General features: G+C 44.0%; 1 protein-coding gene across 4 annotated transcripts in view; it reads right to left on the bottom strand.

Annotated features, from left to right (window-relative positions):
* The window catches only part of LOC118229250 (signal-induced proliferation-associated 1-like protein 1), an 84,074-nt gene that overhangs the window by 53,272 nt on the left and 17,576 nt on the right, over positions 1–13,226 (bottom strand). For 3 of the 4 annotated variants that reach the window (XM_035421049.1, XM_035421074.1, XM_035421063.1), the window contains one exon: positions 4,274–4,308. The exons of the other annotated variant lie outside the window; for it this stretch is intronic. The gene's annotated coding sequence lies outside the window, so the exon portion shown is untranslated. The remainder of the gene's footprint in view (positions 1–4,273; positions 4,309–13,226) is intronic. 4 annotated transcript variants of the gene reach the window in all.

The raw sequence follows: 13,226 nt of genomic DNA, 5'->3' as shown, positions 1-13,226 counted from the left end.
TGTTAACTTCACTATCCAGTTAGACAAGTTAGTTCTTGCCATTTCCATCACGTGGAGGATCTATAATGTTAGTCCTTGGCTAAATAAATAGAATGCAGCTAGCTAATTGGTACATGATAAACGGTAGCTAGTAGTTACTGAACACAAAACAAAACCAGCCAACTACCTTACTATTGAGGCTGCTGGGTGGCTCATTCGATTAAGGCACGATGCTGTGATGCAGGCGTGAACTGCATGGCTTCAGTTCAAATTCAAATTGCGGGTGAAACAAGTAGCTAACCATTTTGACAGCTGTAGTATGTGCACCAACAACGATCACGTGTTAACAGTGGCACTTAAACAAGCCAAGGGCATACTGGCTAATGATTATATAGCCTACATTTTGACACAAATACCCATCAACCCAGCTTTTAAAAACATGGCCACCCTAGTGGCTCACTAAACCTCTTAATGTAGGACAGAATAGCACATTTACAGTGAAGGAAGTATTCATAAATCTTTGTCTGCTGATCAAGCATTCCTGGAACCCTGCCATGTACCCGCAATCAAAACGAACAGATTGTCTACAGTTTATCAGAAAAATAAGAAATAAGCCGATTATGTTCGCTCCCCGAGGCTGAGGATAAGAAGCCCATTATTCTCCATGATCGCAGTGATTACATCGCATTTTGCCTAATGCTCTGTTTACCATAACCTCAGACTTAAGCCTGCGTTTTGCACCGGCGGTGGTGCTGCTCTTTCACAGCTCACTTCCACAAATCCTCAGCCGTCCAGGAAAGAAGCGGTAATGTGGCCCATTCTGACAGTCTGACAGGACCTGTCATGGAAGATTTGTTGAGGACCAATAAAAGAAGAGGAACTCCAGTGTTGCTTTGATGACCTGACACAAAAAGAGCTGGGGGTAACCTGGGTAAATTCCCCACCGAGGCATCTGGACTCCCCCCCAACACACACACGCACACGCACAAGCACACACACCCTAGCGTGAAAAGATAAGGACGTTCACGTGTGGTTCTCCGTATGCAGAGCATACAAAGGACTGTTTTGCACTCCTACAAAAATGCATCCATTCATGCAAACATTTTCCCCTAAGAGACTTTCTGCAGCACAAGAGGAAATGGCCTACACTGCAGTCATAATTGTGCCATTCGGATGTACAGGTGGTAACCAATGCAACACACCAGAGACAGGCGAACCCTTACAATAAATAGGAGGAGATTCATTAATTAACGCACAACTTCAAACTCGTCAAATAGCTGCTCTGCTTCCAAGAGACGCTAATTGCCTCTCTGCTGAACAAACATGTGCACGCTGGAAAATGAATCCTTTTTAATTATTCTCAAACAACGCTGATAATTATGCGGGGAGTCTCAACCATTGAAATTTCATTAATTACGTTTTTCTTTGGGGGGGGGGGGGGGGGCAGTGAAGGGTTGCTGGGAGGCTCATCTGGTTAAGGAACCCTTCCCATGCATGTCTGTCCATTAAGCTGCACATGGCGTACCCTTGCCTGACTCGTAATCCGCAGTGTGATAAGAAGTAGCCTAGTGTTTGACATCACATGCTTCGGAAGAGAACGTGCTTATCTGTGCTCTCTCCCGAATCAATAGCCAGGGCTCCAGTTATGAGCACTAATATATGATTGGGCACTCCAAACTGGTAGAAAAAAGCAAAACAATAAAGAAAAAAAATAAAGGACTGCTTGCTTATGATTTCTCTTAAAAATGATTAATCAAATTTACTAAGTAGGCTATTTGCTTTGTATCTTTTGTCACCCACATTCTTGCCGGTATCACTATCAATATCTGATCTTCCAATCAGAACGGCAAATGGATCACTTATTACAAACTGTCAAAACCACACCAGTCAGATTAGCTCCAAGGCACTGTGGGTAAAGAAAATAAAAGGGTGGCCTTTCTTGTAATTCAAGAAATTCTGCTCATTGTTTTATCAGCTGGACAACAGTAACATTTCTCTTACACCCACCTAACGCGCCCAACTTACACACACAGGCTTAATGGGAATTATGCCACCCTACAGCAACCTGCTGATCCCAGCTCTGGTGGAATTAGCCACTGAGACAGGGAGGGGGGGGGGGAAACAAGGATATGCACTATTGCCATTCATAGACGTGACTGGGGCTCGAAATATTATGCAACATGCATCTGTGTGCCTGCAATCTCAAAAAGTCAACAACGACTTTGTTTCTGCGCCAGCTTTGAAAAAGTGGGTATCAATAAACTAATCCTAAAAACCGGGTAATGAGGTCATTAAAGGAATTTAACTGGCATATTTACTGAGTGGCTTTGACGCGAGTGTCCCACTGTAACGCTGGAGATGGCAGGCATAGGAGAGGCGGAGGGGGAGAGACACGAGCCACGAGAGGCGAGGGTGGATGGCCTCGTCCCTCTTAGCTACGTCAATGCCGGTGAGACCTCTGGTTATACAGAAAGGTCGTCCCCACCACCTTGTAGCAGCGCCCTGAATGGGCTTGTTTTTTTCTCTGCCGTGCTCCCACTCACTTCCGTGACACTTCGTCCCACTCCTGCCTGCACCCGCAATGTTCCGGCCCGCCTTCCGCCTGCCTGCAGCTAAAGATAAGCTAGTTAGCTAAGCTAAAAATATCAAAGCATTTTTACTATTCTATCCATATACACGAGAAACAGTACTGCGATCTCAGCCTAATCTAACAATTAACTAGGTTTGCCACATTATGGAAAAGCCATTAAAAAATAAACTTTGAACTTACGTTGAGGCATACAAGGCATACATTTTCTTTCATATATATTTTTGAGACTACAGCGCACAAAGTAGGCCTATATCATCCTAATATCCTGATTACTTGATGTGAAAGGAGGCACGACAAGAATCATATAGGCTACTACCTTCATGTTATTCGCATCGATTAGTTTCAGAAAAAAGCAATCCCACAACTCCCACCTAATTCTCAATTTTCAAGCTGGGATTCACTGGACCCAGGGGGTCTCAAGTCCATTGTAGAGGTTCTAGCTCTTAGCGGCCAGTGGGCAAGCCTGCACAAATTCTTTTCAACACCCCTTCTGTTTGGACAAACACTTGAAATCTGAATGCGTTACCATGGCATCTCTGCGCACCCTCCCCCCTGGACTATAGACTGCACCGGGCTGTGGGGAGCTCTGCCAGCTCATTTGACAACAGAAGTGTTGATTAAAAAGGTGCAAGTTGAGGGAGAAGGGGACAATAAGCAGGCTTTTTATGGCCGCAGCAGTGATGTGGAGGAAGGAGGCAATAAGCCTCCTTGGTTAGCTCACCGTGGGTTGCGCAGCTCACTTTGATAAATGAGGGTCACCTCCTCTTTTTTCCCCTAAGCTTGAACGTTATTGGAAAACCAGCCCCCAGTCCTCAGCGTTGCAAAGGTGCAGGTGCTGCCTACAGGAAATGCAGCAAAACAGCGCTGCCATTTCAGGTCACTAAGACAAAGACAAATGCAAATGAGGAAGAAAGCTTTGCAAATTGCGTAGTTAAAGCCTCAAAGAATTGTGAGATACAACTTCCTACCTGAAAAAAACACCCTGGGGCCCTGTTACTCAAATCACGGTCCTCGAGGTCCAAGAACAGCTGGTTTTACACCCTCCCTTTACCTGGGAGTCAGGCGTGAATACAGTCTGACTAATCAGAAGCATTTGATTATCCATGCCTTGGAGGGTCAAAGCGGGGCGATAGCCATGCTCCTAGCAAGCAACACAACACGACAGCTCTGGATACCTTATTTGGATACATTTCACTTTATATGGCGCCAACCATCCCAAAGAGAGAAAAGGACATGAGCACAGCCTGTGCCCTTAAAACGTATCAAATTTAACCCGAGCTCCACTTCCACTTCACAGCTCAGGAAGAATGGATAATAAGAAAACAATTGTCTGGCAACCCTGCATTGTTAAGCTGGAATTACCTGAACTTCCCCAGAAACTTTCTATTATTCAAAAACAAAGACCAAAATAAATAGTAATTAGGTTGTATCAGAGCTGTATTACAGGTACACGCAAACATACACAGTACTACAAATTCAATAGAATTCTGAACAGTTGAAAAATGAAACCATACTTTTAAAGTGAAGTATCAAATTCTAGAGAGAATAAAACTGGAAACTTCCTTAGTTTAATAAGCACATAAATATTCACCCATATAATCAGAGTCCTCATGCTTTAATTTTCTAATAATGAAATCCTGTTTCATCACTGCTTTCCAGATAAGCATAAACCTGTCAGGAGATATAAAGGCTTGTGGCACTTACAAGGATTTCTCTGCCTTGTTTCTGGCTCCTTGGACCTGAAAGAAAAAAGAAGCAGACCACTGAAAATAATCAACCAAAATCAGACAAAACAAACTGTGTAAACAGGCTGTCGCATTTTGGTGCCCAGCCAAAACAAATAAATAATAAATTCCGATACTTCCGCGAAGCATCTTGTGACGCCAGATTTCTTCCGCAACACTTGGCCTTTACGTGCATCCCTGACATATGGAGGCACACCGTGACAAAAACCCTTCCTGGCTTGAGCCACCGAAGAAGATTAATGCGGCGAAAACGTACGAAAAACAACGCGTGTGGAAACGGGACGGAGAGAGGAGCGAGTGAAAACTTGCAGCACGCGTCAGGTCCGGGCGCTTCCTTGACACCGCGTGGCGCCGCGAGCACTCCAACGAGCATCCGCCACCCCCGCGCAAACCCGCACCTTCCTGCCGCCCGTCGCAGGTTTCCAGGAGTATCCCTTACGGCAACGGGAAAGCTGTACCCTCTCCGTTATCTTACCCGCAACAAAAACCCCAGGATGTGATGGCAGGGCAAGAATGCTTAAGCTTGTGAAACTCCAGGTTAAGGGTGCAGCACTTGCAGTGTGAGGATTCAGTAGTGTTGCAAACAGGCAACCTTAGGTAGCACCTCGACATATTAACATAAGTTACACAATTTGCTTAATGCATTCTTAATCAGACAGACTGCGGGTTTTGATTTCTAAATGATGGACTTTTCTCTCTTACAGGTTTGTGGGCACAGAACCTTTTCACATTTAGGTCTCAGTTTACTACACTGCCTGTCTGCTAAGGAGGTGTCCTTTTATGAGCCCTCATCCATTTCACAAGTCACGTATCTATAGCTTTTAACGGCTTGGGAATGCCATGAACAAGGCTACAAAATCATAGTCCCTGGTTATGCATGCAATACTTGTCCTAATCAGCAATATATACAAGCCTATCATGAGAAGCCAAAGCAGTACCTTAGGCCTAAAATCCAATCTTGAGCATTGGCTATCTTTGCAATGTTTTCCAATGGAAGTGAGAATCCTAGAAACAATAACGTAAATCTTATCTGAACAGCCAACATCATCTTACATCGAACATCCTTATTATCATTATTTTTCTATCCACTCCATCCCAGTTATATCATTTACAGGGTAAATAAAACATCATGATTAAAAATAGGGATGGTATGAGTAATGGATTTATTGATTACTCATTGGATATGTGCCTACTAGATCTTTTTTTTTATTTTATGGAAACATTCAACGTATGGAAATTTAAGCATTCCAGCAAACATCCCATACCCTATACCCTGAACCGAATAGCACTTTATAGGCCTACTGCTACAGTACAATCTCTGCATTCCCAGGTCGATTTCTTTCAAGGTTGTAATATCAGAGGCGCCAAGGACAGAGAGGACAGGTCTGAAGTGAGAGTCTATACTGGTATTTAAACATATGGCGAAATGACACATGATATTTATCATGTTTTTTTACATCGCTTTTCCCCTCCACTGGGTGATTCCTGCACAGCACTGGGGTGACCATTCTAAATTAAGAATAGCATACAATTAGCATACTACACAAAGAGAAAAGGTTATGGACCTAATTTACTAAAGCCTTCAGCATGTGCAAAACTTTTCAGCATGCACAGAACCAACATGATCAATGATTGGTCATGGTATTTGTTTTGCACCGATCATTGGTTGCGTTATTAGTTCTGCGCATGATAAAAGGTTTTGCACATGCTAAAGGTCTCAATAAATCAGGCACTATGTGTTCTGTGCATTTTCTCTGAGGCTGGGTTTCCTTCCCTGAAACTTCTGGTCCTTTCCATCTGTTATTTGCAATGCATGCTTACTGTTACAATTACAGTCTACCGCAGGGATTATATCGCGATCAAACTTGATGTCCCAGACAACAGGATGACGAGGACTCAATGAAAGCTAAATTGGACAGCTTGTGGCTGCAGCAAATTTTCCCCCAAATAAAGGAACACTACCAACTATAGCGAAGCCCAACATGTGGTTTAAATTCGGGATTCCAGACCACGCTGTGAAATTAAAATGGTAGTCAAAACATTAGTCTGTATGAGTCACATGAATAATTTAACAATCATGTAGCCTACTTTCAGGACACAGACCGGGAAAGCAGATGTCTACAGACAAGCCAGTGAATTCTAAGCACCCTCTACTGTTGACAGTAGCCTACCATAATAGGGATTGTTGGCCACTGACTGATTTTCTGTGCATTGAATTTCATCTGTAATCCGAAGGGTCTAAAAATTCACTCCCAATATTACCTTAAATAGTGTACATAATGCTCTTTACCACCATCCAGGTCTCAGTCCTGCAACATACAGCTCTGGATAAGAGCTGCCAAATGCCTGTAATTTAACATATTGATCACAAAGAGTAGGGACAAAGACACCTGGTCCCACACACAGTCCGATGCATTTCAGGTCTCCCGACAACCTCCTAGACTCTCCAAGCCACACTGTATCCCATCAACCCCCATCAGACCATGTACCTCTACTCTACACACTAGGTACACTGTTCTCTAACACTGATACTGTAGGCTACATGTTAAAGATGAAGAGTCCACCTGGACTGTCAGACACCTAAGCCCAAGGAGCTCATCCATTTTACAGCAGGTCTGAAATCACTCAATGCAGTATAATTAAAGCCATCAAAGCCACTTTGTTGTTTTAAAAGGCTCTTGTGAAATGTGTTTTTCATGATATCCATTTATGATATCCAACCAAGTTTTAAAATTTTGAATCTGAAGAGAAGAAAATTGTGCTCTGTGCTTTGTATCACCTTTACATAGAGTACACTCAGCTGGGAGATATTTTTATTTTACTAATTTCATCCACCAATCAATCAATGAAATTTAATTAACCACAGAAACATACATAATCGGACATAACCTTTGTAATAAATGGACAATATATATTTTTTAAATTATAAACAGAAATTATTATTATTTTCAGAAGAGGCTACAAATGAATATTTTCTGTAACTGTTACCATCTTAGCTAGCTGTATTCAGCTGACGCAAAACTCAATAGCATGGTGCTCCAGATGGAATTTCTTCTGGCAGGGTTGTCAAGGGCCTTGACAGCTAGCTGAGTGAAGGCCACATGCATCCTCGCTGACTGCTTTAACAGTAGAGCATTCATTGACTGTAGGTCTGCGTTATCTATCCTCTTTGTACTGGCACACATTTTTTTTTTTCATTCCTAATTGAAAAATACAATTGCCTAATTCTGCTCTACGGTTAGGGGAAAAACTGATTTTGTCCAAGTTTTCTGCATCACAGAAACCATAGGCCACAACAGGCAGAAAAGGCAACCGAGTTTATTATTGTTTCCACTGCTACCCATTATGCAACTACACTGAATCACAGAAAAATACCGTGATACCAATGACCAACACTGACTGCCAGATATTCTGTGCAATGATTATTTTAGAAGATTTTGTTTTCTTCGTTTTTAAAACAAAGCAATGACATACTACTTTCCAGAAAAGGTTTATGTTCAGATGGAACACATTTAACATTTACTGTTTGACAGGTTGTTTAAGACATTAGTCTATCTGAAGGCCAAGTTAAGGAGTCGCAGCGTCTGATAAATGACACAGACGTCATATGTAACTAGGTGGCTGTCCTCCACGTGCCTCTTTGGTGTCTATGTCCTCGTTCCATTTATTCACTGAAGAACGTCAAATTCAAGGGCACAGAGAGGTCTGGGGTGGCAGCCGTGATCTTAATCCAGATGAGGAGGAAATTGATATTCCCCAACAGCAACAGCACAATCTTCCCCACCCTAGGAACAGGAAATGCACTGAGGTGACCTTCAACGCACTCCAGCCTCAGATGAGAAAGCAGGTACACTGATGGGGACAGAGTGTGAGGCAACAGCTCCAGAATGAAAAACACAAGAGGCCATTTATAAAGAAGCCATTTTGCTAAATTCAGAAGCCAAGAAGTTAATGCTCAACAGGACCAAACACATTGTGGATTTTTTTTACCCCTAATAATACTCCCTATTAAAGTTTAGATGTTAAAAAGTACCAATGGTGGCACCAATTAAAGAACTAGAGGCCTGAATAGATGTGAATGAATAGAGAAGCTGGCACCATTTACCACTTCTGCTTCAGAGGGCCAGAACAGTAGAGCACAATTAACCCCTTTATTTATTTATTTAGTTTTAAAGGAAAGTAGACTATCCACCTCCCTTATGTTTTTTCCCCACTTTATACATACAGGGGTTAAGCAGGAGAGGGTACAAGACAGAAATGAAATCACAGCGCAGAAAGTGCTATGGCCAAAAACAACCCCCGCGTCCCCGTCCCCGTCCCGCCAACTGGGGACTATAGATTGAGAATCAGCTGTCGTACACACTGCGCCTCAATTTTGCACAGTTAACACATTTTTTAAAACACCGACATAAAAATTGCAGCTCAAATTCATAGGGGTCTTGCGAAACTACACTCCAGCATAATAAATAAGACAAGACAGGGCTAACATTCCTTACCACGCTCCATTTGGAAAAACAGAAAGCTATCGAATTACAGGAAAAAATACAAATAGGCTATGTCACAGAGAATAGCCTGACAAAGCGAGGTTCTGTGTCTAGTTCAACAGTTCCAGTAGCTGATGCCTCATCATGGCTTACTGCAGAGTTAGTGTTGACTCAGCAAGGTGCATGTGCTTTATGAGTACACCCTAAAGCGGATTAATTATGGAGTTTTTTTTCTGCGGTGAACCAAGTCGCGCCGGGAGCAGAGCCAGCAGTTTGCAGGCACAGATGTTTCCTACCAGCCTGTTATTCAATCCTCTGTTCCCCTCTGGTTTCCCAGTCATTAGCATTAAAGGCTAAAGCCACACAGACACCTGCTCCACCTGTCCACCCCATGACATCAGATGGTGAGGCTTCAATTTAATTTGTCACACCGAGTGACTGTGGCCATAGTTCAGGCTCATCGGACTCAACACCCAACAAAATTATACCTCGCCATATGCTTAATCAACAGATAGCCTACAGCCAGTCCCATCAAACTGCTATTAGTCAGTCATGAGTTGAAATGAATGGACATTAAAATAGCCTTTAATATGGTAATGAGCCGCACACCCCCCAAATCAAAACAGTGGAACAAGCACAAATTTCATTTAATAAAATGAGTACCATTTTTACCTGCGAGTTTAGCCTTGCTTTTCTACTGCGTACGATTTAGTCGACAGATTGCCATCGGTGAGCTCAAACCCCAAACAAAAAGTCTGACAACCTATACCAACCTATACTTTAGATACCAAAAAAATACTTTGATAACAGTGTCTCATTATTATGCCAGTGTTGTCAAGGAGATGGGCAGTTGCTCCATTGAACATCACATGCCTGGGAACTGGGAACTATTATATCTGACACAGGCAGTAAAACTGCGGCCCAGGCAGCCAGGAATAAATCATTCAATACACAGGAAACCAGCCAGGAAGAAGCAGCCTGGAAAAGAACCCCCCAGTCATTTGTTAGCTTGATTCATTCCCTCCACCTGGGGAAGGCTGGGAATTTTCCCTGCACAGACAAAGGCATAAATAACCGCATAAAGGAATCTAAAAGGGCCGAGCTCGGTTTTGTTTGCTTGATTCATTTTAATTGGACGTCTGCAAATCAACAGAGCCCATCGGACTAAATTTAGAGCCGTGGCTTTACCGCCCGGCTGCACCGTGGCATGGCGTCCCGTCTCGTTTTGTGGGATGGGTCTTAGCGCATGGAGGAACTCAGGCGGAGGAGAAGGAAGTGGGATTTCCCATAAGGCCCCGGGGACCACGCCGAGGACCCAGGGAGTGTACGCCTCCCTAACAGCAGCAGCCACAGATCTCACCTGGGGTCACAAGCTTGACAGAAATCTCCCAGAAGCCCCATCATCCTCCACACCACAGTCTGCTTCAAAGGTAGAGGGATGGAAAATTTGCACATGAAGAAAGAAAATTACAGAACTACATAAGCGTCTTGATCAAGCATGCCATTTACGCACTCGCTCCTGAAGGTAGAGATCAAGGAGCGGTCGTGTCCTATGGGACATGCAGCTGTCGCTCACAGCAGTCTTCCCCTCCCTCTGAACCCTCCCAGCCTGACCCCTCCTGGCCTCCGGAAACCCCGGCAACAGAGATTAAAGGTAATGACTGCACCTGATCAATCCTGCCGGTAAACGTTTAATGCGGCTCGGGATGCTGGGAGTGGGCAGCCTTATAAAAGCTGCCCCCTCACCTCAGTCAGGGGCCCCACGGCTGCCCCTCCTTCCAATTTTTCGGTTTTCTCATTCTCTTCCTCATTTTTTTTCCTCAACAAGAACTGCATGAGTAAACAGCAAGTGCAGCGAGCGCTGAGCTCTCCACCGTCGTCCCCCGCAGACCAGGCCTCGCCTCTCAGAAAGAGCGTCTACAGCATGCAAGATGGAGCCAGTTTGGCCTCATGCAGGATGGAGCCCATTTGGCCATCATCCAGGATGGCCCCCTGCAACATCCCCAGCCTCGCCTCGCCTCTCCACCGTCTGCAAAGTAAACAGTTTTAGCCAGGACATCCAAGAGCCAAGTGGGAAGAAGGAAGTGCTTGTCCTCACGGAATTTCATATGCAAAGATTGGTAGCGCAGCCTTCCAGTATCCAAAATTCCAAACTGTGAAAAAGGGGGCGCAGAGGTCGCAGAAAACATCGGAGCAAAGCAATCTCGTTTCTCGTTTCCATTACCTCGCTCTTAGCAGGTGAAGGAGTCCACGATATTGAGATTTATTGGAGAGGACATGGAATCTTTGAGCAGGATGCACACGTGCAGGAGAGAATTTTTTGCTGGCACAGATGCAGCAAACAAAAACAATCAGAGTAAGCACAATCCTTTCAAGAATGAGATTATTATACTCATCATCTTTAAACACAAGCCTCTCTTCACATGGTGACTAAAGGAGGGTCATTTTTCCACCAATCCAAACTCAAGTGGGACACGTTCCCCAGCAATGGTTCAAAATGGCTGTGGGGGCTTTTGAAGCCTCGGAGCCACAATGCACATGCATGTTATTTCAGGTTTGGCAATCATGCACAAGACCCCATGGTAACTATAGAAATAACACATTTCTTCCATTCCACAGTAAATATTTATGTCTTGAAGGTTAGCATTTTAGCACTCCTGGCAAATACTGCACACTGAAAATAGGCTGTCATGCAGCAAAAGTATAGACAACAGTAGTATAGACTGGAGTTGCACATCTCGCAGCACAAAGGCTAGAGATGCCTTGAAAGCCAGAGAGAAAGGTTGGTGTCTAACTCCGGTGATGGAAACCCTGCTATGGCTCTTGCCCTTCTCTGTGCTTGGGCAAGTGAGAGGAATTAGCCACAAGCCATGTGACACTGATGGATGCGAGGCCTTGCCCTGTGCAGGGCAAACAAAGCAGGCCTTAAATTCAAATCCTGAGACCCGGCTTTTCCCCGGGGGCCTTCGACCCCACAACTGCCCTCTGATGAAGAGGTCAGAGAGATGCCAGGCCTCGTGCATGGGATCACAGATACCTGGGCATTTCCTCCCAGAATCGCACTGCCCTGCTTAGAACTGACTTCACAACAAACAGACCCACATGCAAGAGACACACCGGTCTTCATATTTCACTGGGCTCGCTCATCACATGAGGGTGGGGAACGCCATGTTCTAGTACTTCACAATTCCATTTTTTTGGCAATAGAACACGGCTTGGAAAGCCAATCAGTGAAGCCACACCCACCCAACAGTTGGGAGTGGTTTTTTTAGAGGTATAATTAATTTATTCAAAAACAAAGTGAATAAACACAGACTCAAGACAGGTACTTCAATAGGTGGAGATAACACTATGCATGCCTGGTGTTTAATTACCTATTAAATATACAATCACTTTTCTTCAGTTTTCAGATAACACTATATTGCTCAAAAGCTACATATAGGCTACAGAAGCTGCTCCTCCAAACTTCACATAATCACTTACACAGAGCAGATTAATCCTCATTTAGTGCATATCTTCCTAAACACTTCCAGATGGGACTTATCAAAGATTCGGATCTAGCTAAAGATAATTTTGCTCAATAAAGACGCATTTGTGGCATTCGCAAAAAGATTTACAGAAGCCTGTTTAATCGTTAATACTCCAGTGCCTTGGGTCCTGGATCAAAATAGTCCTGCCTCACTACCGGTACAAATGCCTTCCACAACAGGTTGCTGTTCTCCCTTCCAGAGGAAATGACATACAATGTGAGGACATTGATCAGAGACCAAAACAGCAATTATGGAACATGCTGGACACTGCAGTGACTCACCACTTGGTTGTCAATTTAGAAACCAATTTTCTTAGCGCTCCCGTTCCTCCTGTTCTTCAACGCTAGCTGATTCATTCTCTTGTGTTGTGTGCTTGCATTCCCTGGGATGGGTGTGAGGATAACTGAAATCCTTTTAAGCCAACCACCTTTAAGCACTACCATTACAGAGCAAGACAATGCAGAGTAGCTCCAGTGCATTCCTGCTCCTATGAAAACACTCTTCTGACTCAAATACAGAGGACGGCATGCGGTTTTCATCTCAGTATTTTGGGTCCACAGCAGGTGCAACAGAACTACTCCAAAAAGGCCAGGAAAAGAGATGCGACCTGTCTGAGGCGGTTTATGTAACACTTGTGGAATTCGCTCTAACAATGAGCTATCAGAGGAATGCTCGAGTCGTTACACCACAAGAGCAGGGACTGGTTGAACAGACTCTGCTGCGCATGACCAACATTTGCAGTAACTCAATTACCTGGCTTTCAAAATAAAAAATCTAAGACGTACGGACACATGGAAACGGTGCGTATTTCCTATGCTTCACTCTCATAAACACTGAACTCACTGTTCCACATCTGCCTGTCATTTCCACACACTCCTCCCGGTCTGGGTTTGTGCAG

Source organism: Anguilla anguilla, chromosome 1, assembly GCF_013347855.1.
Source record: "Anguilla anguilla isolate fAngAng1 chromosome 1, fAngAng1.pri, whole genome shotgun sequence".
Lineage (NCBI taxonomy): Eukaryota > Metazoa > Chordata > Actinopteri > Anguilliformes > Anguillidae > Anguilla > Anguilla anguilla.
Note: the sequence above shows the minus strand (reverse complement) of the source record. Positions and strands in the feature narration are given on the sequence as shown.